The 24,483-nt window shown below is 36.1% G+C and overlaps 2 long non-coding RNA genes across 5 annotated transcripts; both read left to right on the top strand.

Annotated features, from left to right (window-relative positions):
- The first annotated feature begins 1,555 nt into the window (after positions 1-1,555).
- On the top strand, positions 1,556-8,179 carry LOC135156816 (uncharacterized). Its single transcript, XR_010295861.1, has 3 exons — positions 1,556-1,694; positions 2,280-2,420; positions 3,187-8,179. It is a non-coding gene; the product is annotated as an uncharacterized LOC135156816 (long non-coding RNA).
- Positions 8,180-15,078: 6,899 nt separating this feature from the next.
- LOC135156833 (uncharacterized) lies at positions 15,079-21,795 on the top strand. 4 transcript variants are annotated; one of them, XR_010295882.1, is made up of 6 exons: positions 15,079-15,234; positions 16,022-16,182; positions 17,367-17,529; positions 18,172-18,330; positions 19,197-19,298; positions 21,023-21,795. It is a non-coding gene; the product is annotated as an uncharacterized LOC135156833 (long non-coding RNA). The 4 variants fall into 4 exon arrangements; XR_010295881.1 differs by having other exon boundaries at positions 19,138-19,298; XR_010295884.1 differs by lacking the exon at positions 18,172-18,330 and having other exon boundaries at positions 19,138-19,298.
- Positions 21,796-24,483: the final 2,688 nt, after the last annotated feature.

Below are 24,483 nucleotides of genomic sequence, written 5' to 3'. Positions count from 1 at the left end.
GCATACTTATCCATTTTCCTCTCCCTCGCCTCTTCTATCCTCGTCTTCCATGGCACCGTCAATTCGACCATCACAATCTTACGTGCCGAACTAGCCACTGAAACCATATCTGGCCGCAGGGCTGTGACTACCACCTCTTCCGGCATAGTCCTATTCCCCTCATCCACACGTACCTCCCAGTCGTCTGCAGCAGCTAACAACCCACCCACACCTTGTCTGCCTAGTCTTCCTACACCTTGTCCCCTTCTTGACAAACTCAATGCCCCTCACCCTCGGGGGTCCATTCTTCTTTCTCGCCTCTACTGCTGCCCTTGCCAAAGCTCCCATCTCCTTCAAGACCTGGTTATGCCTCCATGTATAGGCTTGCAATAACCCTCCACAAGCTGACAGGACATGTTCCAATGACCCTTTGCCTTCCTGCAAAACTTGCAGCTGTCATCCTCTACACAACCCCACCTCTTCAAATTCACTGGCGTTGGCAGGACATCAAAGGTGGAACTGATCATGAAGCGCACAGCTCCAGACGACATCGTCCTGAGTTGGTCTCAGGAGACCTTCTTCTGCTCCACCTCTTCCCAACGAGTCCATGCACCCTGCACACCCTGCTCTGCAGCTTTTGCCAACCGACATTCCTCCTCCTTGACTGCCTCAACCACCAAATCCCTCCTACCCTTCCTGCCTTGCTTGCTATACCATCTCATGCCAGGACGATACCCTACCCCGCTCCTACCCACTTGGACAGCACCCGCATCTCCTTCCACTTGGCCATTGCCACGGCTTCATCCGCAGCCTCTTCTGCCTTCCACTTCCTCCCTGTACGGATTGGTGGCCTAGAGTCAATTATTGTCTGATCCTTCGACTCCCTCATCATCATGACCAACCTAACCTTCCCAGCCTTGTACTCTTCTACCACTGATGCCATAGGAAGCCTTAGCTTTCCAGATCTACAAGATAATGCCAAATCTGTTACAATCCGTGGAACACCTAACCACTTGCGGTAGAACGAGTTCATCTTCTGCTGCGTCCTCTCAACTCTAGAAACTGCCACCTCATACACCTGCAGTTGCCACATGATCCGTGGCAGCAGCCCATATTGGCAGCACGACACCTTTGCATTCCTCGGGATCAAGGTCCTATCCACCTTCTTTAACCACTCTACCACTTTGTCATAGATCTGCATCCCTCGATGCCTGTCATTCAACTTGTCGTCATACCAACGTCCCAAACTCTTCACCCCTTTCTCAGAAACCCAAGGTATATCCTCGTTTCCAATATAAGAAACCTCTTCTCAACCACCTTGCCCTTCCTCAATGACACTAACCGACTCTTCTTAGCCTTGAACCTCATCCTAGTCCAACCTACCAGCTCCTCAAGTCTACGGAGGCCTTTGTCAACCTGGGACTCGTTACCCGACACAATCGTCAGGTCATCCATAAACTCCCTGACAGAGGGAATGACAACCTCTCCAGCCAGCCCATTATGATGAATGTCCTATCCACTTTTTTTAAAAAGGACAATTTGTTAGAATTTTTTTTTTCTTTCACTTTACATCTGCAGTCATTTCACTCAGTGTACAACATGGATGCACACCCTTTCTTGTGTGAACCATCTTCCAGCATAAATGAAAAAATAATTCTACGAGAGACAAGGACCTGACACCAATCTTATCTGGCGTTAGCAGTTATTGGTATTAGGTGAGTTATGACCAAAAGAGGCATTGGATTTGACATACTCTTTAAAATATTAAGTTACATTAAAAATATTGAACTTGCAGTAAATAGAGGAGTAACTTGATAGATTGGTGTACATGGGGGATTTTAAGTAGTTTGCTATAGAATTAATATATTAAGAATTTTATGGAATAAACAAAGACAATAATGTCAAATTAAGGTCGGAAATGGAACAAGAGATGGATGTGCAAGGGACATTGAATGAAATTTCATTGTGTTTGATAAACAAAAACTGTCCCATTTTTCGATGAAGTACAACATCAATTTATACCTGCATGTTTTTAAATGAGTAACTTGAGTGAACTAAAAATTGCTTGTCCAGTAATAAGGTGAAAAGCAGGAGAAGTAGCTTATGGGGAGTGGTGGCAGAAAGGATGGAGTTCACAAACTTTGACCACAAGTGTAGAATTTTCTGTTATCAATAGGAAAGAAAAGGGAAGACAATTCATGCTTTCATTATTATAATTACATGTTTTGTAGTGTGATGAATATTTTAGAAAAGGAAATGTTAGAATAATATTTTGTTCTTTCACTAATTGACATTTGCAGTCATATCACTCAGTGTACAGCATGTCTGCATGCCCTATCTTGTGTGAACCATCTTCCATCATAAATAAAAAGAGAGCTAGTTTTCCGCAGACAAGGACATGACACCAATCTTGAAATCAACATCTACAAGGAATATCTGGGGTGAGTAGTTTTGAGATGAGTTATGATCTGAAAGATGCATTGGATTTGACCTAAAACTCTTTAAAAAAATCTAGTGACGTTCTTTTTTTGTTTTTGTTTAAACAGAGACGTAGATGAGTGTACAGGGAGAAGAATTTCTTTTTCACACGAAACGTTGAACCTCTGAAGTTTCAAAATGTAGATGTTTCATAATATATTTAGCAAATACTGTGTCATCAAATTGTTACCAAATTCATATACATTTATACATCAAAGTAGAGAGAAGAGAATATATTTTATTTAGGTTTTTATGCTTTTGAGAAAACAAAACTCCAAATACCCACAATCCCATTCTTCCCTTTTTCCCTTTGCATTCATATTGTTCTTTCTTTCCCTTCATGTTTTTCTTTCTTTTTGTAATGCCTCTTTCTTTTTGCAATGCCTCCTCACTATGCCCCTGAATCTTCCTACCAAAAAAACTTACTGATTAGGCAAGGTGATTGCATAATCCAACAAAATCCATTGTAAAATTCATATAATCAATTATGTAAACTTGATGCCACAAAATCAGGTAAGATTTGTGAGGCGTTTTGAGGAATATAGAATGGTGCAAATCTTCTAATTTAAATTGCTCTGAAAAGTGTTATGATGTAGTATACAGGCAGCGTATTTGTCGAAATGTAAGCCTTAATTCATTTCATCTTTACATGTTTCATATTACAAAGAATTTTTATGAACAGGAAATGTTTTTAGAATAATATTTTGTTCTTTCACTTGACATCTGCAGTCGCCTCACTAGGTGTACAGCATGGATGCGCACCCTCTCTTGTGTGAACCATCTTCCAGCATAAATAAAAGAGGCATTCTCCGAGAGACAAGGATCTGACACCATCTACATGGAATGTCTGGCGTGAGCAGTTATTGGTATAAAGGTGAGTTATCCAAAAGAGGCATTGGATTTGACGTAAAGCTCTTTAAAATATTAAGTTACAGTGCCGGCCGCAGGAAACGTCACGCCCGAGCACGCAAACACCCTAGGGGGCTTTCGCGTCTAACCGAGGGTATTCAAGGGGAGCAGACTAGGGCGTTTAGCCGCACCCGCAGTTTCCTGCATGCTCTATAATATTGGCCGTGCCCGCACTTATCCTAGGGAAACCTAGGATACGTACCATGCATTATGTTTACATGTGCATGTAATTTGGTCATCTTGTGATAGACCATTATGTTTTTAAACTAGCGTGATCGGAATCTATTGTAGATTTTTTTTTTTTTTAGATGTTATTTGTTTTCTTTCCTTTCATTTTTTAAGTTACGTTTTCCCTTTTTAATTCTTTTCCCTTATTCCTTCTTTCCCTTTCTTCCTTCTTTGCTTTCTTCCTGTTTTCTTCTGTCTTTGTTTCTTTCAAATAATGAAGGAATTCTTTTTCTTTCTCTCTTCCTCCATTTTTCTTACTTTTATCTTTTCTCTCCTTATGTTTTATCTTTCACACATTTATTCATCTTCCCTTCCTTTATTTTAATTCTTTCTTTCTTTATTCATTTCAAGTAATGACGGAAATTGTTATCTGTCTTTTATTCTTTCTTTTATCCTTTTATTCAAACTTTTTTCCTTTTAATTTTTCCTTATTTTTTCTTTCCTCTCAATTCATTTCTTGTTTCCTCATTTTTTTCTCTTTTCTTTCTTCCGCTCACCCTCCCTTCCCCTTTCTTAATATATTACGTTAGCAAGTCTAACACTGTGTAGCCTTTTTGTTGATTTTTTGGCCTGGCTCGGTCGATCCGATGGTACATAGTGCTTTGTCGATTGTCCCGTATTTAATTTTGTGAAATCTGGTCACCCTGGCTGGAACATCAAATTTATTATTTTTCATTTACCGCAATGAATCTAATCAATTAATCTAATTTGATGCATTGGGTAAACTTTTTTCCTTACGCCTTACGTGGGAGACATACATGTATCATAAACTTGTTTTAAAAAAATAGGTCACAATTGTGATTTAATGTCATGGAGATTAGTGCTGCCACCAAACGGATATCCGAACGGTTTCCGCCCGCGTGGATGGATAACGGTTTCCATTTTTCGGGTTCGGGTATCCGTGGACACTGATTCACCACTTTCCTGTCACAAAAACTCATTAAATTTAGTAAGACTCACCAACAAAATTTATTAGTTTTAGTCGCCAATATAATCACCAATATCAATTAATCTTCTTCGGTAATATATTCCCGCCGAAAACCATCGTTTTTATATCAGTTTTGAAACATGACCTTATATCAGTTTTGGAGCTTGACCGTCCGTGAATGGAGTAAAGTTCCGTTCTGACAACGATGGCTATTTTACTATGGTTTCGCTTAAGATCGTTTTTCTTTCCCGTCTTATGTTTTGATGATTTCAAATGCGTAACTTATCGTATACTTTCTTACCTCGACTTTCAATGCGAGTGAAGAATGTTCAAAGATAATTTGGAACCATTTAAGCATCAAATAAATGTATCAGTATCACTGAACATCCTGTGTGCATTTTAGGTCACATGACCAAGGTCAAAGGTCAATGATCTTTGGCCATAATGGGGGTATTTGTTGCATTACCATCATAACTTTAAAAGTTTATGGATCTGATTCATGAAACTTGGACATAATAGTAATCAACTATTACTGAACATCTTGTGCAAGTTTCAGGTCACATGATCAAGGTCAAAGGTCATTTAGGGTCAATGAACTTTGGTCAAATTGGGGTATTTGTTGAATTACTGCCATAACTTTGAAAGTGTGTTGGTCTAGTTCATAAAACTTGGACATAAGAGTAATCAAGTATCACTGAACATCCTGTGCGCATTTTAGGTCACATGACCAAGGTCAAAGGTCAATGAACTTTGGCCATAATGGGGGTATCTGTTGAATTACCATCATAACTTGGAAAGTTGATGGATCTTACTCTTGAAACTTGGACATAAGAGTAATCAAGTATCACTGAACATCTTGTGCGAGTTTCAGGTCACATGATCAAGGTCAAAGGTCATGTAAGGTCAATGAACTTTGGCCACGTTGGGGGTATTTCTTGAATTACCATCATATCTCTATGAGTGTATGGGTCTAGTTCATAAAACGTGGAAATAAGAGTAACCAAGTATCACTGAACATCTTGTGCGAGTTATAGTAGTTTTCAAAATCAGCACTGCTGAGCTTGCGTGATGCAGGTGAGACGGCTAGAGGCATTCCACTTGTTTGTAATTTATTTAAATTGAAATGCGTAACGAAATATTCATTTTCAGTACTTTTTTCTCACATCAACTTCGATATGAATGAAGAATGAAAATAATTTTGAAATCATGTAAACGTCAAATGCATGTTGATTGGCCAATTTTTTTTGTTTCTTTTGATTTATTTATCAAATCCAAAATAATGAATCATCCCTTTTCTTTCTTAAACTGTCATTAATAATGATTAATTACAATGAAACTGTCCATTATCTAGATGTCAATTGTATATCCACTATAAATTTTGATATCCATCATCATGTAAACAACAATACTTAAATAAAAGGCGGTATCGTCCCAGAAAGGTTCATGATGTGCGCCCGCCGAGTCGTATGTGGTCGGTTGTGAATCGACGTGTTTTGCAGTAAAACTTACTGGTGATGAACGTAAGTGATTAGTTACTGTTACTGTGATTAAATATTGTCTTGAATCTTTGTTAGAAGTGTGATTATGTTTCAGAAGTTGAGAAATGAGAAGCTTGGCTATAATTTTGGGAATGGGGAGAAACCCGACATGAAAATGAAAATATTCCAAGTACAATCCCATTTGAAGGTGTAGCGAGTATAATGTGGCCAAATATAGATCGGACGATTCACTCCAGACACGTTCAGACAGGACAGCACGTGCGTGAGCTGAATGATGTAGGCCTGTCTGGATTTAGACTTTTAGTAATAGTAGACTCGCACTTCACTCGCCTCGGTCAAATTCATTGCATCTTATTTCATTCGATCGGAACTAAAAAAATAAACACACATACTCTCGCAACAATTAAATGAGATCGTAACTAGGCCCGACTTGTATAACTCAAATAATAGTCATTTACACAGTCATACGATCTACATTTGTAGCCGTAGCCTCACGCTAACTCACATTAGTCAAATCCGATTGCAAAACAGACTCAACCCAAAATATTCAGCTTCTCGTAATTTCGTGGTTTTCAGAAATTTTTTTAATTAGCGCAAGCTGACTCTCGCCATCATCAGATAGGTTAAAAACTCAAATATAACTGAAAATCTTAAATATAACTCAAATAAGTGCAAATGGATATTATTTTTTATATTTCAGGGTAAAATTTCGGATACCCGTCTGCCGTCCGGTTTTCAGTGTCGGGCATCCGAATATTGAAATATCCGTTTCAAGTCAGGCCTAATGGAGATCAATTCTCTATCTTGTGGGATAAGTTTTTGTCTCGCCTGCATAGCAGAGCGAGACTATAGGCGCCGCTTTTCCGACGGCGGCGGCGGCGGCGTCAACATCAAATCTTAACCTAAGGTTAAGTTTTTGAAATGACATCATAACTTAGAAAGTATATGGACCTAGTTCATGAAACTTGGACATAAGGTTAATCAAGTATTACTGAACATCCTGCCTGAGTTTCAGGTCACATGACCAAGGTCAAAGGTCATTTAGGGTCAATGAACTTAGACCATGTTGGGAAAATTATTTTCAAAATCTTAACCGAAGGTTAAGTTTTTGAAATGACATCATAACTTAGAAAGTATATGGACCTAGTTCATGAAACTTGGGCATAAGGTTAATCAAGTATTAGTGAACATCCTGCTCGAGTTTCAGGTCACGTGACCAAGGTCAAAGGTCATTTAGGGTCAATGAACTTTGGTCAAGTTGGGGGTATTTGTTGAATTACTATCATAACTTTGAAAATTTATGGATCTAGTCCATGAAACTTGGACATAAGGTTAATCAAGTATTAGTGAACATCTTGCCTGAGTTTTAGGTCACATGACCAAGGTCAAAGGTCATTTAGGGTCAATGAACTTTGGCCAAGTTGGGGGTATTTGTTGAATTACCATCATAACTTTGAAAATTTATGGATTTAGTTCATGAAACTTGGACATTAGGTTAATCAAGTATCACTGAACATCCTGTACGAGTTTCAGGTCACATGACCATGGTCAAAGGTCATTAAAGGTCATTGAACTTTGGCCGTGTTGGGGGTATTTGTTGAATTACCATCCTAACTGTGAAAGTTTATGGATCTAGTTCATAAAACTTGGGATATAAGAGTAATCAAGCATCACTGAACATCCCCTGTGAGTTTCAGGTCACAAAACCAAGTCAAAGGTCAGTTAAGGTCAATAAACTTAGGCCATGTTGGGGTAATTGTTGAAGTGCCATCATAACTTTGAAAGTTTATGGATAGAGTGAATGAAATGTGGACATGGGTGTAGTTGACAGTCTTAAGTCTTCGTTCAAATGTCATTTATGGTCAATGAACGTGGTATTATGTCATTATATGAATGATGTTTTTGTGAATGATTATTTTATAGTAGTTTTCAAAGTTAGCACTGCTGCTATATTAGATTGCGTAATGCAGGCGAGACTGCCAGAGGCGTTCCACTTGTTTTTCCATACGTACCCATTCCTCTCCCTTCAGCGTGAACTATACACATAATCCCATCTCCTTATGAACAGTGTAAGAACTAGAAAACATTTGAAACATTCTTCATTGAGTTTTAACGGGGTGCACAGGGTGGAATTAGGAAAGAAGAAAGAAAGGCATATAAAAAAAAAAAGAATTAAAATAGATAAAAGACATTAATAAGCAGACTTGATTTTTTTGGTAAATCAAAATTGACAAGTTATTAACAAAGTGAATGTTAACAAACATTAATGACAAACTTAAAATATAACAGAATTATGAATATCAAGGGCATTTACGAATTCTCATTATGTTAAAACAAACGTGCAGTCAGTATTGGGATCGTCAATTCGTTGACATGGTTGATAAAACCCTGATAAAGGGAATGAAAGGTACGTTGAAAACGAATACTAGTATGACCAAGATCATACAAAGTAGACGTGCAAAAAGCGAACACCAGCAAAACTGGTTGTGCTCATCGATTTGTTATTTGGTTCTTTTGTTATTGTCAACAGTCTGGTAGAGTCTTGCTCCCCACCCACACATTTGATCTCCTTTGATCACATCCGCTTCCCAATTTATGACAGTATGTTCATAGAAATGGGGGGGGGGGTTAATTTGTTGATGCGTTAGCAACAATAAATGAGGATATTCTTTTCATTTCGGTTCAAATCGGGTCTCTAAAACCCTCACCCTATAAAAGTATAAATTTACCTCAATGTAACAGATGGAACAGATTTATCTTTTTGCTAAAACATCTGATCACATTACCTGCTCTCTATTGCGGTTTTTAAGTTACATTGGTAGATATTCGAATTGGGAAGAGATGAAAGTGGTGGAAATTATAAAGGAGAAGCATGAAGAGGGGTTCCAGCTTCATGATGAGAACAACGCATATATTTCGCACAATTTTATACAAAATTATAGATGGGATTAAAACGAATATTAATATCCCTGATACACCTACATGATGATAATAACACAAATTATTGACGTCGAAGTAAATATTAAACTATCAATATCATATATTTACGAACTGCGGTTTTATATTGATAGATTAGTCGGACATCAATTAAAGTTATAAACATTTTTTTTTTTCAGTAAAGCAAGATTTTCCTTCGAAATATATTTTGTTATATGAATTGGAAATGATAACACCAAGTCACAACTTGGTATAATACAGAATTCAGTGTTATATGGCAGCTAAAAATAATAATACATGATATTTGTAAAGCGCACTTTCCATCTTGATTGGATGCTCAATGCGCTTCAGAGCAAAGCAACAAAAGCTATTTACATAATGTAACTATTCAATTTTTTTAGCACATTTAGCTTCAATGTTTGAACACATACCCAAGTAAAAGTATGTTTTCGAAAGCTACTATGACGTAGTGTGTGGAATGGGTACTTAACGAGTTAATTATCACTTGCCGACAAAGCAAGAATGGAGCTATACAAACCATTCTTTTCTTTTGTTAAGAGTTTTGGTGGGTGCTCACGCAAACGCTAACTATCAAACCTAACAATTCTTTTCGGGGAACAAAGGAGTTAGTCAAGCCAAATTAAAGAATAAAAGCCCCGTCCCGGTTCACCTCTATATAGTCGAAAATCCTTTTAATCATCATGCGTGAGCATTACTGAGTAAAACAAGTTTCATAACTAAGTACTGCTGAACTATAGGGTATCCATATTACCATGAAACTATAAGCCCCCTCTATTTTCTCTTTCTCCCATTTCCCCTTCTTTTCTTCGCTCCCTTCTCCTTCTCTCACTTTTTCTATTTTCCTTCTCATTTTCCTTCCATCCCTTCCTTTTTGCCTTTTTCTTTCTTCTTTCTTGAATGAGCGGATGTTAATTCGGGACAAGTTTTTAATTGATGCAACGAGAGCAGGAAACTGTGAGCATGGTGAGAGAAAATAATTACAAGATTGAGCGCAAGAATGTTCAATACTTGTCATCAGCGTAAAAATGGGCAGATGCGAGTTACTTAAGTATTTTCTGACATGAAAAACTGGACAATTTCCCAAATTTTTCTTCCCGCTTTTTTTCTTTTCCTCTACTTTTTCTTAAGTCCCACTTCTTTTGTCCGCTGTACTTTTTACCTTTTCCTGCACCCTTCCTTCTCTTCCCTCCTCCGCTTTTTTTACTCCATTTTATTATGTCTCTCTTCTTCATTTTATTTAATTTTCCCCTCCTTATCCTTCTCTCTTTCTCATTCTGTCCTTTTTCCTTTTCTTCCTTTGTCTCTTCTTCTCCCCTTCGATTTTCAATCTATTTTCCTTTTCTCCTTTCCCTCTTTTCTTTCTGTCTCTCTGTCTTTCTGTCCATTTCACCTTTTCCTTATTTCTTTTCTTTACCCCTTCTCCCTCTTTCTCCTCTTTGCCACACCCCCCTCTATTTTCTCTTTCTCCCCTTTCCCCTTCTCTCACTTTTTCTATTTCTCTTATCTCTTTCCTTCTCGTCTTCAGTCCATCCCTTCCTTTTCACATTTTCTTTCATTTTTGCTTTCTTCTTCTCCCTTTTATCTGCATCTCGTAGATCCGCGCCTGAAAGACATGTCAGGGTATATAAAAAAGGATGACCATGCAGGGAAAGAAGAGTAAATAGTTCTAGGACGACCTCCGGAATGTAGGGTCAACATCGACAAATACCTGCTCCTTTGTCAGAAACTCATTTACGATCACGACTAACCATGTCAGTGAATGAAATAACGGACACTACGGGAAGAATATTCATAGGAAAGGACCCTTTACGCTGGTGCCAGTGTGTAATCGAACACAATAAGTCATTCGGTGAAAAAGCCTACGATCCCAGTTATCAACCCAAAACTTTGTAATTCATAACAGATTTTATCCACGATAAATGATCAAAAACTTATGCTTGATATGAGATAAAAATCACATGCAGTCTTGAACGAATGTGTCAAATCAGACCTCCTCTTTCGACCAAGAATGCGTGGTCGAACATCCTAGGGAAACACCCTAGGATAGACGCGGGCGCTCTCCTAGGGCACTCATGTCCTAGAGGAGCGGACGCGGGCCTCTTCCCTCGTCCGCTTCCCTCAAATGTCCGCTACGGGCTACCGCGTTCGCCCTAGGGGGCACTGTGATGTTTCCCGCGGCCGGCACTGTACATTAAAAATATTGAACTTACGGTAAACAGAGGAGTAGATTTGTGTACTTGGAGAAAACATTCTTTCCTGCACATAGCATTAGACCTCTGAAGTTCCCAGACATGAATGTATCATAATATATATAGCAAGAATGATGTGTCATCAAATTGTTTAATTGGCAAAGAGATGATGCTTGGAGTGATCATTTCCCTTTTCTGCAAACTGCATAATCCTTTGTGATTTATCAGATTTAAGAATAATTTCTTTGACTCATATCCCACGCTTCATTTTGAATGATTACGAAACTGTATAGAATTCAAAATGTCAAATTAAGGTCAGGAAACAGGACAAGAGATGAATGTGCAAGGGATATTGAATGAAATTTCATAGTGTTTGAAAACAAAAAATTGTCCCATTTTTTCAATAAAAAATAACATCAATTTATACCTGCATGTTTTTAAATGAACTTGAGTGAACTAAAAATTTGTCGTCCAGTAATATAGTAGACTTGTTAAGAGGTTGAACGCTGCATTTTTTAGTACAAATGTCCCACTTGGCACAAATGTTCCTTGAGTCAAAAGAAAAATTTTCATCTAAAGAGACATGCTGTATCTATGCAAATAAGCAAGTAATTTGCATAAATTTGCATATTATGTCGATACAGTAAAAACAAGTATTTCAGAATATATATTTAACCAGAACTGCCCTAAAATTGGACATAAAGACTTAGGGTAAGAAAGGGAAGAAAATTGTCATAAAATAATTGGGATATCCTTGTTTATTATTACCTAATTTACATAAATTATGCAAATTATAATTTAAAACAGAGTATTTTTTCATGAATCCTGAACTGCTTTTAAAAAACAGCAACTAATACACAATGTCAACATTCTACATGAAAGAGAATATATTAGCGAAAACATCGATATGCTTCATGACAGTATTAGTGTCTTAATTTGCTTAGAAAGAGGGCAAATATGTCAAAATGTATGACGTGATATTGCGCTAAAACGAGACCAAAACAATCTCTATGTCACAGTCACACTCACGAATCGGACAATAAAGCGATCAATGGTATGTCATTCGAGATAACACAATCTCAACACAATAGCTTCCATCGGCTTCTCGTATCGCTTTTGTTGGTGTGTCTGCCACACCGTAATCTATGATACATACGGACAAAATGCATTTCGGTATCGGTATAACACTATTAATTTTGTTTTATTTGTTTCTAATTTGTTTCTCTTGGAAAATTTACAGGAGACATTGCTTTGCAGGTTACTGCTTTAATGGAACTCTGGCACATGAATCATGACGAATGTATCCTACCTCAATCCATATTTTAACTTTATTAAAATATATATCTTTTTGGAGACCCCGAGGTGACAAAACTGCATCCCCCTGCATTCCCGCCACTTTACAAAACCAGTTTGACTTGTATAATCGACTTGGAAAAGACAGATGTATGAGACATCAGTCAACATGTTTCCTGAAGAAAGTTTTTTTTTTTTAAATTTAAGCCTACGCCCACGGGAGCCCTCCGAATTTACCCCATCCCCTCTCCGTATTTCGACTTAAAATAAAAAAACCATCGGCAAGGCAAATTGCGTTTTTTGGTATAATAAAGCAACTTTTATATCTATATTTTTATATTTACATTCATCATTATTGATATTATTATAATTATTATTAATATTATTATTATTATTATTATTATTACTGTTGTTATTATTATTATTATTATTGTTCTGCCATTTGTAATAGTGCTCTAGCACAGTAAAGGCTATAACCCAACAGGAGCATGCCTAGGATACCCTCTCCCTTTTTGGTTTTATGTATTCAAAAATAGTTTATTGTCTTTAGAACTCTTAAAAGATTACTTTTGTTTGTATTGATATCTTGGAATAGATTGAGGAGAAAATACTCTACAACTGACATGTAGAGGAGCTGTGGTACATTGAAGAACAGCCACACAGCCCTATATAATGTAGATGCTGCCTTTAATAAGTGCCCTTTTCCAGATGAGGGCTTCATTTAGACGATATTCTAAATATATATTGTCAAAACAAAATAAAGGGTTGGGCAACTTCGACAGGCCACCGTCATGTACACGAACTTATTTTATGCGATATAAAACAATGCCTTCTATGTTTTTTTTTTCAAGAGGAGAAAGTAAAGAGGCTTTACTGTGTGTAGTAAAAATGTATCTTTCTTCCGAATGGACTCTAAAAATATTTAAATTTAATATAGAGTGGAATCAATAAAGGGGTATTTTAGAGCTTACGTGTGGCTTTTCTTCAATGTACCACAGCTCTTCTACATGTCAATTGTAGAGTATTTTCACCTCAATCTATTCCAAGATTTGAGTTCTAAAGACAATAAACTATTTTTGAATACATAAAACCAAAAGAGGAAAGGGTATCCCAGGCATGCTCCTGTTGGGTTATAGCCTTTACTGTGCTAGAGCATTATTACAAACTGCAAAACAACAACAATAATAATAATAATAACAATAATAATATTAATGATAATAATAATATTAATATAGATAAATATGAAATATAGATATAAAAGTTGCTTTATTATACCAAAAACGCAATTTGCCTTGCTTTAAAACACAATTTGTTTTTTATTTAGTGTCGAAATACAGAGAGGGGATGGGGTAAATTCGGAGGGCTCCCATGGACGTTTATAGGCTTAAATAAAAATAAAAAATAAACTGTCTTCTGGAAACATGTTAACTGATGTCTCATACATCTGTCTTTTCCAAGTCAATAATACAAGTCAAACTGGTTTTGTAAAGTAGCAGAAATGCCGCGGGGAATGCAGTTTTGCCACTTCGGGGTCTCCAAAAGATATATATTTTAATAAAGTTAAAATATGGATTGAGGTGGGGTACATTTGTCATGATTCATGTGCCAGAGCTTCAATAAAGCAGTAACCTGCAAAGCAATGTCTCCTGTAAATTTTCCAAGAGAAACAAATTAGAAACAAGTGTTTTACCGATACCGAAATGCATTTTGCCCGTATATACCATAGATTACGGTGTGGCAGACACACCAACAAAAGCGATACGAGAAGCCGATGGAAGCTATTGTGCTGAGATTGTGTTATCTCGAATGACATACCATTGATCGCTTTATTGTCCGATTCGTGAGTGTGACTGTGACAAAGAGGTTGTTTTGGTCTCGTTTTAGCGCAATATCACGTCATACATTTTGACATATTTGCCCTCTTTCTAAGCAAATTAAGACACTAATATTGTCATGAAGCATATCGATGTTTTCGCTAATATATTCTCTTTCATGTAGAATGTTGACATTGTGTATTAATTGCTGTTATTTATAAAACAGTTCAGGATTCATGAAAAAATACTTTGTTTTAAATTATAATTTGCATAATTTATGTAAATTAGGTAATAATAAACAAGGATATCCCAATTATTTTATGACAATTTTCTTCCCTTTCTTACCCTAAGTCTTTATGTCCAATTTTAGGGCAGTTCTGGTTAAAAATATATTCTGAAATACTTGTTTTTACTATATCGACATAATATGCAAATTTATGCAAATTACTTGCTTATTTGCATAGATATAGCGTGTCTCTTTGGATGAATCCTTTTCTTTTGACTCAAGGAACATTTGTGCCAAGTGGGACATTTGTACTAAAAAATGCAGCATTCACCCCTTTTTTTGCAGTTAACAAGTCTACTAATAAGGTGAAAAGCAGGAGAAGTAGCTTATGGGGAGTGGTGGCAGAAAGGATGGAGTTCACAAACTTTGACCACAAGTTTAGAATTTTCTGTTATCAAGAAAGGGGAAGACAGTTCCTATTTTCATAATTACATATTGGATTGGATGTTGAATATTTTTTAAAAGGAAATTTTGTTAAGAATAATATTTTGTTCTTTCACTTTACATCTGCAGTCATATCACTCAGTGTACAACATGGCTACATCCCCTATCTTGGGTGAAGTATCTTCTTGCATAATTGAAACAGCCAGTCTACCAGAAACAAGGACATGACACCAATCTTGATATTATCATCTAAAAGGAGCGTGTGGCGTGAGCAGTTATTGGTATTAAGGTGAGTTATGATCCAAAAGAGGCATTGGATTTGACGTTAAACTCTTTAAAAAAAGTTACATTAAACAAATTTAACTTGTGAAACACAGGAGTACATGGGTGTACAGGGAGAAGACATTCTTTCCTGCACATAGCGCTGAACCTTTGAAGTTTCCAAACATGAATGTCTCATATATGTCATCAAATTGTTAACCAAATTCATATTGGTTTTTAGCATCTTCACCAGTTTTATTTTAAATAATTTTCAAAGATTATGAAGAAAAATAGAGTGGAAAAACTGGCGAAGAGGTGATGCAAGGAAAGAATGTTTCTTTTTTTTGCACAATCCTCTGGTTTGTTAAGTTTAGGAAAGATTTCTTTGACTCGTATCCCATGCCTCATTTTGAATGATTACATCACTATATTGACATTCAAAATGTCAAATTAAGGTCGGGAAACAGGACAAGAGAAGGAGAAGTCGTGGAATGAAATTTTATTAAGTTTGATAAACAAAAATTGTCCCATTCTGTTATTAATTTATACCTGCATGTTTTTAAATGAGTAACCTAAGTGAACTAAAACTTGGTTGTCTGGTAATGAGGTGAAAAGCAGGAGAAGTACATGTATAGCCTAAGGGTAGTGGTGGCAGAAAGGATGGAGTTTACCAATTCTGACCACAAGTGTAGAAATTTCTTCTATCAATTAGAAAGGGGAAGACGGTTTATACTTTTTAAATTACATATTCGATTGGATGATGAATGTTTATGGAAAGGTAATGTTATAATATTTTTTTCACTTGATATGTGCAGTCATAACACTCAGTTTACAGTATGGCTACATCCCCTATCTTGTGAGAACCATCTACCAACATAAATGAAAGAGCTAGTCTACCAGAGTCAAGGACATGACACACACCAATCTTGAAATCATCTACATGGAATGTCGGGTGTAAAGATTTATTGTTATTAAGGTGAGTTACATGTATGATCTAAAAGATGCGGTTTTTGTCTCACTTGCATAGCAGAGTGAGACTATAGGCGCCGCTTTTCCAACGGCGGCGGCGGCGTCAACACCAAATCTTAACCTGAGGTTAAGTTTTTGAAATGACAGCATAACTTAGAAAGTATATGGACCTACATGTAGTTCATGTTGGGGGAATCAACATCAAAATCTTAACCTAAGGTTAAGTTTTCGAAATGTCATGATAACTTTGAAATTTTATGGATCTGATTCATGAAACTTGGACATAATAGTAATCAAGTATTACTGAACATCCTGTGCAAGTTTCAGGTCACATGATCAAGGTCAAAGGTCATTTAGGGTCAATGAACTTTGGCCAAATTGGGGTATTTGTTGAATTACCATCATAACTTTGAAAGTGTGTTGGTCTAGTTCATAAAACTTGGACATAAGAGTAATCAAGTATCACTGAACATCCTGTGCGCATTTTAGGTCACATGACCAAGGTCAAAGGTCAATGAACTTTGGCCATAATGGGGGTATCTGTTGAATTACCATCATAACTTTGAAAGTTTATGGATCTGACTCGTGAAACTTGGACATGAGAGTAATCAAGTATCACTGACCATCCTGTGCAATTTTCAGGTCACATGATCAAGGTCAAAGGTCATGTAAGGTCAATGAACTTTGTCCACGTTGGGGGTATTTGTTGAATTACCATCATATCTCTGTAAGTGTATTGGTCTTGTTCATAAAACGTGGAAATAAGAGTAACCAAGTATCACTGAACATCTTGTGCGAGTTATAGTAGTTTTCAAAATCAGCACTGCTGCTATATTGAATTGCGTGATGCAGGTGAGACTGCCAGAGGCATTCCACTTGTTTTCTCTATATATTACAGCATTTTTTTCCTGCATCTTTTTTATGAGTTACTTTAAAAGTGAATTAAAGATTGGTTGTCCAGTAATAAGGGAAAAAGCAGGAGAAGTAGCTTATGGGGAGTTGTGGCAGAAAGGAAGGAGTTAACCAACTTTAACCACAAGTGTACAAATTATTTGTTATGAATTAGAAAAAAAAGGGAAGACGATTCATACTTTCATAATTAAATGTTTGATTGTACGATGAATGTTTTTTAAAAGGAAATTTTGTTAGATTCCAAGGATGATATTTTTTTCTTTCACTTTACATCTGCAGTCAAATCACTCAGTGTACAGCATGGATACATCTCTCATCTTGTATGAACCATCTTCCAGCATAAATGAGAGAGCTAGTCTACATGTACCAGAGAAAAGGATATGACACCAATCTTGATATTATCATCAGCATGGAATGTCTGTGACCAGTTAATGGTATTTAGGTGAGTTATGATCCAAAAGAGGCATTGGATTTGACATTAAACTCTTTAAACATTTAGTTACATTAAACATATGTAACATGTGAAAAAGAGGAGTAGATGGGTGGACAGGGAGAAGACATTCTTTCCTGCACACAGTGTTGAACCTTTGAAGTTTCCAAATATGAATGTATCATATATGTCATCAAATTGTTAACCAAATTCATATATGTTTTTAGCATCTTCACCAGTTTTATTTTAAATAATTTTCAAAGATTATGAAGGAAAAGCAGAAGTAGCCTATGGGGAGTGGTGCAGAAAGGATGGAGTTTCATTACATTTGATAAACTATTTTTTTCTATATATTACAACATTTTTGCCTGCATCTTTATTAATGAGTAACTTTAATAGTGAATTTAAAAAATTGGTTATCCAGTAATAAGGTGAAAAGCAGGAGAAGTAGCTTATGGGGAGTTGTGGCAGAAAGGATGGAGTTTACCAACTTTAACCACAAGTGTACAAATTTTTTGTTATGAATTAGAATGAAAAGGGAAGACGATTCATACTTTCATAATTAAATGTTTGATTGTACGATGAATGTTTTTGAAAAGGAAATTTTGTTAGATTCCAAGGATGATATTTTTTTCTTTCACTTTACATCTGCAGTCATATCACTCAGTGTACAGCATGGATACATCTCTCATCTTGTATGAACCATCTTCCAGCATAAATGAGAGAGCTAGTCTACCAGAGAAAAGGATATGACACCAATCTTGATATTATCATCAGCATGGAATGTCGAAAGTGAGCAGTTATTGGTATTAGGTGAGTTACTGTATGATCCAAAAGAGGCATTGGATTTGACATTAAACTCTTTAAAAAAAGTTACATTAAACAAATTTAACATGTGAAACAGAGGAGTAGATGGGTGTACAGGGAGAAGACATTCTTTCCCACACATAGTACTGAACCTTTGAAGTTTGCAACATGAATGTATCATAATATATTTATCAAACATGATGTGTCATCAAATCATTAATCAAATTCATATATATTTTTAGCATCTTCACCAGTTTTGATTTAAATAATTTTCAAAGATTATGAAGAAAAATAGAGTGGAAAAACTGGCGAAGAGGTGATGCAAGGAAAGAATGTTTCTTTTTTTTGCACAATCCTCTGGTTTGTTAAGTTTAGGAAAGATTTCTTTGACTCGTATCCCATGCCTCATTTTGAATGATTACAAAACTGTATTGACATTCAAAATGTCAAATTAAGGTCGGGAAACAGGACAAGAGAAGGAGAAGTCGTGGAATAAAATTTTATTACGTTTGATAAACAAAAATTGTCCCATTCTTTTATAAATTTATACCTGCATGTTTTTAAATGAGTAACCTTAGTGAACTAAAATTTGGTTTTCTGGTAATAAGGTGAAAAGCAGGAGAAGTATAGCCTATGGGTAGTGGTGGCAGAAAGGATGGAGTTTACCAATTCTGACCACAAGTGTAGAAATTTCTTCTATCAATTAGAAAGGGGAAGACGGTTTATACTTTCTTAATTACATATTCGATTGGATGATGAATGTTTATGAAAAGGTAATGTTAGAATAATATTTTTTTCACTTTACATCTGCAGTCATATCACTCAGTGTACAGCATGGTTACATACCCTATCTTTTGTTAACCATCTTCCAGCATAAAGAGAGAGAGCAAGTCTACCAGAACCAAGGACCTGACACCAATCTTGAAATCATCATCAACATGGAATGTCTGGCGTGACCAGTTATGGGTATTTAGGTGAGTTGTGATCCAAAATAGGCATTGGATTTGACATAAAACTCTTTAAAACATTTAGTCACATTAATCATATCTAACTTAAACAGAGTAGCAGATCGGTGTACATGGAGACGACTTTCTTTCCTATACATAGCGTTGAACTTATTATATGAAGTTTCCTAATGTAAATGTTTCATACTATATTTAGCAAGAATGATGTATTATCAAATTGTTAAATAGACAAAGAGATGATGCATGGATTTTTTTTTCTTTTCTGCAAACTGCAGAATCCTCTGTGATTTATCAAATTTAGGAATAATCTTTATGAATCATATCCCACCCCTCATTTTTGTCTCACCTGCATAGCAGAGTGAGACTATAGGCGCCGCTTTTCCGACGGCGGCGGCGGCGGCGGCGGCGACGGCGGCGTCAACACCAAATCTTAACCTGAGGTTAAGTTTTTGAAATGACAGCATAACTTAAAAAGTATATGGACCTAGTTCATGAAACTTGGCCATAAGGTTAATCAAGTATTACTGAACATCCTGCCTGAGTTTCATGTCACATGACCAAGGTCAAAGGTCATTTAGGGTCAATGAACTTAGACCATGTTGGGGGAATCAACATCAAAATCTTAACCTAAGGTTAAGTTTTTGAAATGTCATCATAACTTAGAAAATATATGGACCTAGTTCATGAAACTTATACATAAGGTCAATCAAGTATCACTGAACATCCTGCATGAGTTTCACATCACATGACCAAGGTCAAAGGTCATTTAGGGTCAATGAACTTTGGCCGAATTGGGGGTATCTGTTGAATTACCATCATAACTTTGAAAGTTTATGGATCTGATTCATGAAACTTGGACATAATAGTAATCAAGTATTACTGAACATCCTGTGCAAGTTTCAGGTCACATGATCAAGGTCAAAGGTCATTTAGGGTCAATGAACTTTGGCCAAATTGGGGTATTTGTTGAATTACAGCCATAAATTTGAAAGTGTGTTGGTCTAGTTCATAAAACTTGGACATAATAGTAATCAAGTATCACTGAACATCCTGTGCGAGTTTCAGGTCACATGATCAAGGTCAAAGGTCAAAGAACTTTGGCCACGTTGGGGGTATTTGTTGAATTGCCATCATATCTCTATAAGTGTATTGGTCTAGTTCATAAAACGTGGAAATAAGAGTAACCAAGTATCACTGAACATCTTGTGCGAGTTATAGTAGTTTTCAAAATCAGCACTGCTGCTATATTGAATCGCGTGATGCAGGTGAGACGGCCAGAGGCATTCCACTTGTTAATGATTAAGAAACTGTATTGACATTCAAAATGTCAAATTAAGTTAGGAAAACAGGACAAGAGATGGATGTGCAAGCCAAGGACGTGGAATGAAGTTTCATCGCATTTGATTAACTATTTTGTACAGATATATTACAGCATTAATTTATGCCTGCATCTTTTTAATGAGTAACTTTAAAGAGTGAATTAAAAGTTGGTTATCCAGTAATAAGGTGAAAAGCAGGAGAAGTAGCTTATGGGGAGTGGTGGCGGAAAAGATGGAGTTTACCAACTTTGACCACAAGTGTAGAAATTATTGTTATGAATTAGAAGGAAAAGGGAACATTATTCATACTTTCATAATTAGATGTTTGATTGTACAATTAATGTTCTTGAAAAGGAACCAGAATTTTTTTTAAAGATTCTAAGGATATTTTGTTCTTTCACTTTTCATCTGCAGTCATATCACTCAATGTACAGCATGGATACGTCTCTTATCTTGTGTGAACCATCTACCAACATAAATGAGAGAGCTAGTTTACCCCCGGGGAGGGGGGGGGGCCACTTACATTGACGAGTGGATACCATGCGCGACCAAAAAAACTCGTAAAAAGGATGTCTTTTTCACGATAGGGCACGTTACGTACGTAACGTGATAAGGGTGTCAAAAACACAAAAATAATGAAAAAAGGGTATCTATTTCGCTAGGTGTTTAGGGTCGAATTTGCGGGGATGATAAAACAAAATTAAAATGTTTTATAAAGGATGTCCTTTTTGCCCCAACACTTCGTGTTTAGAGTCCGATTTGCGCGAGGTGTAGAAGGTGGGGTCGTACTAAACCAAATAAGGTAAAGCCGACGACCGAAGGACCCATAACATTAAAACATTCCTGTACTTGTTTAGGGGTTCATTTCAGGGAACATTTGCCAAGAGTATCGTTTTGTTACCAATACTTGTTAAGGGTAGGGTTTCACACGCCAATACTTGTTAAGGGGCGCATTTTCAGAATATGGAAATTACGTGTTTAGGGTGCTTTTCGAGACTCCATGGTCGCGCATGGTATCCACTCGTGAATGGAAGTGGCCCCCCCGGGAGTTTACCACAGACAATGACATTACACCAATCTTGAAATCATCATTTACATGGAATGGATAGTGTGAGCAGCTATTGATATTAAGGTGAGTTATGATCCAAAAAGTGCATTGAAAACCTAGGCTCCTTAAACAATTTACCTTGTTAAACAGAGGAGTAGATGCGCGTACAGGGAGAATTTCTTTTTCACACAAAATGTTGAACCTCTGAAGTTTCAAAATGTGGATGTTTCATAATAGATTTATTTCAGTTGCGACATCTGCATATATTAGGCTCTTCTCAGAAGGAAACATTTTGGTGAAAATTGGTTCTTTAATTTAGAACTGTATGTGTGTAAACAAACATAATCCATTTCATTGAAATATTCAAATCAATAAACTAGATGACACAGAAATCAGGTGAGATTTGTAAGGTGTTGTTGATGATATATACCGTTAAAAATCCTAAGAGCAAGTTAAATCGCTCTGAAAAGTGCTTTGTTGTACTATACTGGCAGTGCATTAGTCCAAATGTAAGCCTGGATTCATTTTGTTTTAACATGTACATGTACGATGAATGTTTATGAAAAGGATATGTGTTGTTAGAATAATAATTTTTTGTTTCACTTTATATCTGCAGTCATATCACTCAATGTGTACAACATGGCTACATCCCCTTTCTTGTGTAAACCATCTTTAAGCATAAATGAGAGAGCTTGTGTACCAGAGACAAAATATGACACCAATCTTGAAATCGTCATCTATGCGAAATGTCTGGATGAGTATTGGTATTTTGTCATAGTTTCAAAAGCAAATGGTCAGATCTGTACATTCCTTTGTGTTCTTTGGAGGTTGTATACAAAAATACAATTATGAATTTTGACTGGGTATGCTTGTTTACACATAAATATCAGATCAAATTTTACAGCCACTTTTCTATAGGGAACTCTTATTTATTGAATCATAAACGGGCAATAATGCAAAAGACGGCAACAATTTCCAATAACACAGAGAGGGGCATTTAGTCCAGTAAATGGGCATCCACAATTTATTTACTATCAAACAAATGAACCAAATATCATTTAAAGTATATCCAAAATTTGTTTTATCTTTAAATACCCGACTCTACCCTCACTCGCCATATGTATTTTTCCATTTAAGACATTTTTGACGTGTGAAAAAGTGGGCAGTTTCTACCAACCTCTTATACCAAAATTTTGGCAACATTTGAAAAATTCAGAACATGTTCCAACACACAAAAAAGTTAATTTATCAAAAATCAGGGATTCATGTAAATAGGACAATATACACGGCCAGTGAGGGTATATGCATTTGCTACTCATGAACCCATTTTCGTGTGTTTTATAATAAGTTTTGTGTAGATCCAAGGGGCAGGTCCAAGCTATTATCTCTAAGTTATTTGTTCTTTCATTAATGGATTCATACAATGTAGGGCATATTTACGAGAAAAAAATACATGTAGTTTGTGCATAATGTTGGAAATGGTTTGCAAGTATTGTGAGGCTTAGAATTAAGATTGTTTGGTAATTGAGTCTTGGATTTATTTGTGGAGTATTTTTGTGTTAACTAGTCTGCAAAAGTGGATCCAAAGGTTTTCCAGAGTTTTTGCCTTTTGTGTTTTATCTCTGTTTTTTTACCCTGGATCTACTTGTCGTAGAATTTTTTAACACAAACATTTCTCCCTCCCAATGGATCACAACTGATCCAGGGGCATCCCCCCCCCCCCACTCGCTTTAGAGAATCCAAATTAATAATACATGTATGTAATGTAAAAATGTAATGAAAACAGACGTGTGCCCCCTCTTTTGAACCTGAAGACTTTTTTTTTTTGCTTGTCAATTTTGTTTCTGGTAAGAAATCCTTTTTTGGGGGTTGAAGACTTTTTTTTTTTATTGTCAATTTTTTTTCTGGTAAGAAATCCTTTTTTGGGGGGTTGAAGACCTTTTGTTTTTGCATGTCAAATGTTTTCGCGAACGAAATATCCTCCAAAAAATTTGCCCCCCTTTTGGAAAATCCTAGGTACTGTACGCCAGTGATGTGTAGTGCTATTAATCTCTAACCCTAAAAAGACTTTAAAAAACAAATCTTGCGCAACCTTTGAGGCCAAATTTACGACCCCCGGGTTTACAGTTCCAAAATTATGAAACGTGTAATTGCATGTCAGACATCAAATTGCTAAAGAAAAATTTATTTCATGTACTGTACAAATCTAATGCAAATTTTTTTCTAGCTAAAATTCATAACGGTGTCATTAATTTTACTTTCGCATCGTTTAAAAATAACCGAAAACAAAGAAATACATCCGAAATTTCAAAAAATAACAATTTGATAACAATTATTCTTTGTTGTGTGTTTGATCTGAATCCAACAAAGAGTCTCCAAACAAAAAAATCAGTACTTTAAGAGCTTTTTTTTATAGATTCAAGCCAAAATTTAGATTTTATGCAATAATTAGCATTAATTGATTACCTTGAATAATTTTCAAACAATCATATATACCATTTTGTAGATTATATCATGGTTGACATGCGTATTGATTTTCATCTTGGTTGCACAATCATCTGCCGAGATCTTTAAGAGGGGAATTTAGCTCGATCCCATCATTCCAAGCCTAAAAAATAACCTAGTCTTATTATGGTTAACCTATTTATTTAGGCATAGTTTTCAGTTCAATTTTGAATAAATTTTGCTTAGATACAAATGAAAATACCTTTTTACTCAAAATAATGTTTTACAGATATTGGAGAAAGTAAGAAATACTCTTTTTACACAAAAAATCATTTTTCTTTCTTTTCAAGGGATTGGCATCACTGACAATGACTTACTTTAT

The sequence above is a fragment of the Lytechinus pictus genome, chromosome 15 (assembly GCF_037042905.1).
Source record: "Lytechinus pictus isolate F3 Inbred chromosome 15, Lp3.0, whole genome shotgun sequence".
NCBI classification, from domain to species: Eukaryota; Metazoa; Echinodermata; class Echinoidea; order Temnopleuroida; family Toxopneustidae; genus Lytechinus; species Lytechinus pictus.
This window is presented reverse-complemented; position numbering and strand designations above follow the sequence as displayed.